The following is a 6,311-nucleotide window of genomic DNA, read 5'->3' on the forward strand; positions in this document are numbered from 1 at the left end:
GCTTCATGTGACTTTGGAGAAGTGGCGCCTCCGTGCCCCAGCCCCATGCAGCCAGGCAGAGGAAAAGCGCTGTGAGAGAATGCGCTAAAGATAGCCGGCCGCCAACTTCCCCATCCCCGCTGTCCACCGCCTCGTCTCCATGGCTCCTTCCGCAGGCTCCCGCTCCACATTGGGCCGCTCCTCGGAGCCTGGTCACCCAGCCCAGTGAGCAACACAGGGACTGAGGCAATGGTCAGGATGTGAAGACCCACCACTCTCCTGGTACCCGGCAGGCGCAGAAATGTGCCTCTTCTCGCTCATGCAGTCCCCTCGATGGGAGGCAGGAGCATCATCATCACCTCCACTTTATAGACAGTGAGCCCGAGCAGAGGGAACACCGGCTCTCACAGACACACTAGCCCATTCACACACCAGGGCCAGTGGACACACCTTGGCACAACCACACCGTTTTCCATGGCGGCCAAGGCCCTGAACGTGCCAGCACAGCAACACTAAGGCCCATTAAGACATCACGCCGTCACCCAATCGTCGGTGAGTTCATCTCCACCCACGTGGAAGCGTTCACATCGTGAAAGTTGGGGACACTACATCTGGGCCTTTCTTCCAGAGTGGTGGTTGTTAAACCAGCACGCCACCAGCCTTAACCTTTGGGTCTTCTGTTGGTGACTCCCAGTGGCTGAACCCAACTGGAAGCCAAAGATGTTGGGCTGATGCAGTCCCTATAGGTCAGCGGCCTGGGGCATGGAGCAGGGAGCGGAAGGAGAGATCGAGGTTCTGGAGGGATAAGCACAGTGATTCAGCGCCGTGCCTAACACCTTGCTCTGCCTTCCTGGAGCCTAAGCCCCTTACGTAAATAACCAAGGGCAGGCCCTCCCTGCTCCAAAGCTTTCCATGGCTCCTCATTGCACGTTCATTCATTCACATACACAAAACATTTTTAGTTATTTTTATATAATCTTTTTTAGGCGAGGCAACCCTTGGTTTGACCTCACAGATGGCAAGGACCTTGTCAGCTTACAATCCCTTATTTTTTTATTTTTTACTCCTACAGCACCTGGTCTTCCTAGGTGGTCTCCCATCCAAGTACTAACCAGGCCCGACCCTGCTTAGCTTCTGAGATCAGACGGGATCGGGCTTGTTCCGGGTGGCATGGCCATAGACCATATTCACAAAACGTTAATTAAGTTCTGACTAAGCATCAGGCACCTTGGTGCGGCATTCAAGGCTCCTCACGGTTTGGCACCAGTCTACCTAACAGCTCATCTCAGACTGCTGTGCCTCTGCCATGTGGGGCCACCAGCATCGTCTTGCCCAGGCCTCCTGGTTGTGCCAAGGTAGCTCCATGTAGTGGAGGAAGAGCCAGCCAGGGCTGAATCCTGGCTTGGTCTCCTCCCAGGGCTGTGACAGCACTCAGGGCCATAGGGAGGATTCAGTGGGACTCCGCCTGGGATGTGCCCAGCCCGGCCTCTGGCCTGAGGCCCACACTCTCCATCAGTAGATCCTGAGTGTGCGGCAGCCTTATGAGAAGGCAAAATTGCTTCCATTTCACAGATGGCAAAACCAGGGCTGAGATTGGGCAGCTGACTCGCCCAGGTTCGCACAGCCAGCACGTGGCCCTGCCTGGTCTGGCACCCATGGCCCACTAAGCCAGAGGCGGCAGTCAGCAGCCTAAGGTCCAAATCAGCCCCCAGCTATTGGTTTGGCCCTCAGAGTGAGCTCGTTTCACACGCAGGCTTTGAATTTGGGAATTCGAAGCTTTGCTTTTATCTTTAAAAACCTGATCAATAGCACAAACCTGGACACGATGTAGAGGTCCAGTGACCTGAGCATCATTAAAGGAAAGAGAGGTCTCCTTGGCCTGGGGTTCCATTCAGCAGGTGGACGAAGGACCCCCAGCTGCACAGGAACCTCCCAGCGAATGAGAAATTTCCAGAGAAATCCTGGGGCACGACGGATGCCTGTGCCTTTCCTTTGTATGTGTGAAGGCCAGTGGCGATCTGATCTGCCCTCACTGGGTGGCGTACTGGACAGTGACCGGACTTGGCCTCGGGGTGGCCTGGCCCCCATCCCAGCTGCCCTGAGCACTCAGTGCATGGGCCTCAGTTTTCTCATCTGAAGCATGGGGACTCAGGGAGGGCTGAATTGGAAAATTTCTAGGGACCTTTCAGCTCTGAGGTTAGGACTCTGAAAGCCAAAGGCCAGTGCAAAGTCAGGAGGTAGGGGAGACACAGAGATAGAGCTCTATGTGCTGCAGCAATCAGGGAAGGCTTCCTGAAAGAGGAAGGCTTGAGCCGAGCCGTGAAAGCTGAGTAATACCCTGCCCGACGCTAACCTGATTAGGAATGGTGGTTCTGGAAGAGTGGGAAAGCACGATTCAGAAGAATGAGTTTGTAGTAGAGAGATTTCAGGTACAGAGGGGAGCAAGCTGAGAGGATTGGGGGGTAGGTTGTGAGAGGTCTTCCCTGAGACCCTCCAGTGCACCCCTTCATAAAGGGCCCTACTTCTCCAGACCAGGATGCGGTGGGTGGGGGTGGCGAAGTTGACCTCATGCATCATGCGCCAGGCACCACACCCGGCGTTTGCCCTGCATTGGCTCATTTACTCCTCATCCAGGGGAGGCAGGCACTAAGAGGACCCCCATTTTACAGGATGAATCTGGGCTTGACTCGCAAGCTCCTCTGAGCCCCTTTACCTGGGAGAGTGAAGGACAGGAAGCCTTTCACAGAAGCGGGAAGCGGAGCGTTTCTGCATAGGCTGTTCCTCTGCCTGGAACGCTTTTCCTTTTTTTCTGTGTTGGGTAACCCCAGCTTGCTTTTGGCCTTGGCTCCAACGTCATCTCCTCCTGGAAGCCTCCCTCGATCCCACCGGCATCAGAGTCCTCTGATATTCACTCTTCCTGCTCTCTCTGCTTCTCCCTCGCCACCCACACCAAGACTGTCACTGCATTATCATTTGTGCTGCTTTTGGCTCTGTGTCTCTTTCCAGCCGGGGGCTGTGTCTGTTCTGGTATTCTTGTGCCCCCTGCACCCAGCACAGTGCCAAGCACATAGTAGGTGTTCAATAACTTTCGGTCGAAAGACCAGTTGACCGAAGGCATGAATAAACAAATAAACGTAAGAATGAATGAAGTGATTTTTCCCAACGTCACGCAGATCGTCAAGGTGGAACCTGGGGGGTCCTGCCTTTGGGCTAGTGTCCCCCACTCCCTGGCCTTCTGCACACTCATGTCTAGTCTTCTCCCAGCAGCCAGAGCGATCTTGTTAAAACTTAAGTCAGATTGCATTCCTCCAAACTGAGTTTTCCCATTTTACAAGAGGAAAAGAGTTGTAAGGAGGGGTATGTATTTAATACCACTAAAAGGTACATTTAACAGTGATCAAGACGGTAAATTTTATATTATGTGCGTTTTACCACAATGATAAAAAAAATGCATTCTTCCTCCACTCCGAAGCCTGCAGGGCCCCCACCGGAGGCAGAGTTAAAGGCCCCGAGTCAGCACAGCACAGCGGGGCCGGGCACCGCCCCTCACTTCCCTCGCTCGTCCATGGCCACACTGGCCTCCTCTTCTCTCTGTTCCTCTCACAGGGCAGGCTCACCCCTGCCTCGGGGCCTTTGCGCTGGCTCTCCCCTTTCCTGGGATGTCCCTCCTCTGGAAATTGGCCGAGATGCCGCTTTCTCAGCGAGGCCTGTCCTCGCTGCCCTGGTTAGAAGCGCACCCCGCTCCCCCAGCCCTCCCGACGCCCCGCTGGGCTCACCTTGCCTCTTTCTCACGCACCATCACCTACTACCAAGTGTAGAATGACCTTATTCCTCACGTGTACTGTCCCTTTCCCACTCTGTTTTGGGTCACCTTTCTTCAGGCTTCCAGAGAAGTTGGGGCGGGAAGGGATGTGGTCTGGAGCGCGTGAGAGACGAGGAGAACACCAAGGCGACAGCGACTTCCTCAAAGCAAATTTAGGAAAAGCTGAAGTGAAAAAGGCTTGGGCAGCGGAGTGCTTCCGGCAGCCGGCCGGCCCCGAGGCCGAGGGCGTGCGTCTGTGTCTCTCTCTGTGGGGAAGGGCTCCCGAAGAAGGGACATGCTCTCTCGGGGCCTCAGGGGCTTGAGCTATGGGGTCTCTCACTTCCGGGAGCCCCCAGACTCCCCAAGGCTGTGAGGGTTCTGTGCTTCTGTCTTCCTTTCGCTGGACAGTATGACCTAACGTTGGTCAGGATGTGGGCTCTGGAGCTAGACTTTTAGGGACTCGATCCCAGCTCTGCCATTGACCGACTGTATAACTCTGAGGAAGCAATTTAGTCACAATGTACCTCAGTCTCATAATCTGAAAAATGGGGACGATCAGACGAGAACCCACTTTCTGTCGTGTTGCCAGGATTTGAAGAGTAAAGGCATGTGAGAGGGGCTGGGACCAGCAGCGGGTGCTCTGGTCCAAGGTCCAGTGTGAGTGAGACGCAGCCCAGCCTCAGGGAGTGGGCACCCAGGCAGAGGCCACCACCTGCGGGGGTTGCAGAGGAGAAGCCCAGTGTGGTCCAGAGGAGGCACGGGCATTTGGCAGGTAACAGCAGCTGAGGCCTCAGGAATGAGGATGCTCTGGCCAGAGGGGAGGGCGGAGGGAAAGGGGCTGCAGGGAGTGAGGCTGTGAGGAAGAGAGGTGGCCTGGCAGGGGCTGCAAGAGGCTGGGTGAGACCCGTGCCCTGTGGGACCCAGGGGTGAGGCTGGAGTGCAGCCTCAGGGTCATCCCCACGGAGTTCCAGACCATGTTGGACTTTGTCCTGGGCAGTGGGGAGCCATGCGAGGTGTGTGAGCAGGGGCGTGGAGGCTTCGGCCCAAGGCTTCTAGTTCCAGGCTGATGGGGAGACACCATAATAATGTGGGCTAGGGAAGATGAGACATTTTGCATAAAATACTTAGAGAACAAGGTCTGAGTAGTTAGAGCACACTGCATGGTGGAGTAGTAAAGTCTTCAGGGGCTAAGGGGCCCAGGGATGAGGCAGTAATCCATGAAGACTTCCTGGAAGAGGAGGCCCTGGAAATGAATGTTAGTGGAGGTAAAAAGTATGGTATGTTGAAATATGCTGTGTGACTTTGGGCAAACCGCTGCCCTCTCTGGTCTTCGCTGACCCAGACAGACCCCTCCCCTGTGGCTCTCTCAGCTCTGACATTCTGTGGTCAGGGCTGGGAATCACAGGAATTTGCCAGGGGCAGAATCGGGTTCTTGGTTTAGACAGAGACCCCTCCTGCCTCGGTTTCCCCTCTGCACTGGGCTGAGGGTGAGGCAGGGAGGAAAATAATGCTTGATTGTCAAAGACCTTGCACACCTCAGGGGTCAGATGCCAAGGATTATTTCCATTCATAGGAGGGTGGGCCCTTCCTGCCAGGAGAAAATTCCAAGCTCCTGCAGCAGGGGGGTGAGGGGGGGATGGTGGGGACCCTGCCAACCTCTGTGACCACATGCCAGCCGCCCAAACCTGTGGCATCAACGGTTTTCTTTCTCTTCTCCTTTCTTGGCAAAGGTAGCCGCCCAGGGCCTGGAAGAGAGGCCCTCACCTCAGAAGTGCCCCCTTCCTTCCCCTCTGCCGCCCCACTTTGCTGTTCCAGGCACAGAGAAACTGCTTCGAGGCAGGGGCCACATTGAAGGACCCCCACCAGGCCTGTCTTGTTCTGCTCCTGGACGTCTACAGTCCCGGAAGTATGCAGGGCTCCTGTCCTTTGGGACAAAGGGATTGTTGTCTAAGAATTCTCTGCTTCTAAGAGCCCTTGCTCCCAGAATTCCCCAAATCCATTTCCTTGGTTTTGATCTTTGGTTGCAAGATGCCGCATTTCTGAAAATATTTGGTTCTAAGAGTTCTTGGGCCTGAAATAGAAAATGTCCTAATATTTGATGGTCCTGGCATTGTCTGATTCTAAGAACCCAAGGTTCTAGAATTTTCTAGTTTAAAGGCACTGTGGTTCTGGAAGTTTGGCACTGTGGTTCTGGAAGTTTGGATCCAGTTGTCTGTAATTCCGAGGCCACACCTTGGGGGCTGGGGGAGGGAGGAGGAGCTGGGGACGGGGTGGTGGCGGGGTGGCTCAGCGGCAGGCCAGGTGCGCTGGCGTGGGCGTTGGCGGCAGCCCCAGCGCTGACAGCTAGGCAGGGGCCGCTGCCTGAGCTCATGGCACCTGGCCCTGACCCAGGACCGGGAGGGGACAGGCCGGGAGGGGAACCCAGCAGAGGCCAGGCCGAGAGCCTTCCACAAGCTCTGCCACCTTCTTCTCTCCCTGGGACACGCCTCTCCCCTTTTGTCACCCACTGAACTCACAGTGGCTGAGACTG

General features: G+C 55.6%; 1 pseudogene; it reads right to left on the reverse strand.

Moving 5' to 3' along the window:
• Window positions 1–1,042: 1,042 nt before the first annotated feature.
• On the reverse strand, window positions 1,043–1,161 carry LOC111745039 (annotated as a pseudogene).
• Between the last annotated feature and the right edge of the window lie 5,150 nt (window positions 1,162–6,311).

This window comes from Pteropus vampyrus, unplaced genomic scaffold (genome assembly GCF_000151845.1).
Source record: "Pteropus vampyrus isolate Shadow unplaced genomic scaffold, Pvam_2.0 Scaffold145, whole genome shotgun sequence".
NCBI lineage: Eukaryota > Metazoa > Chordata > Mammalia > Chiroptera > Pteropodidae > Pteropus > Pteropus vampyrus.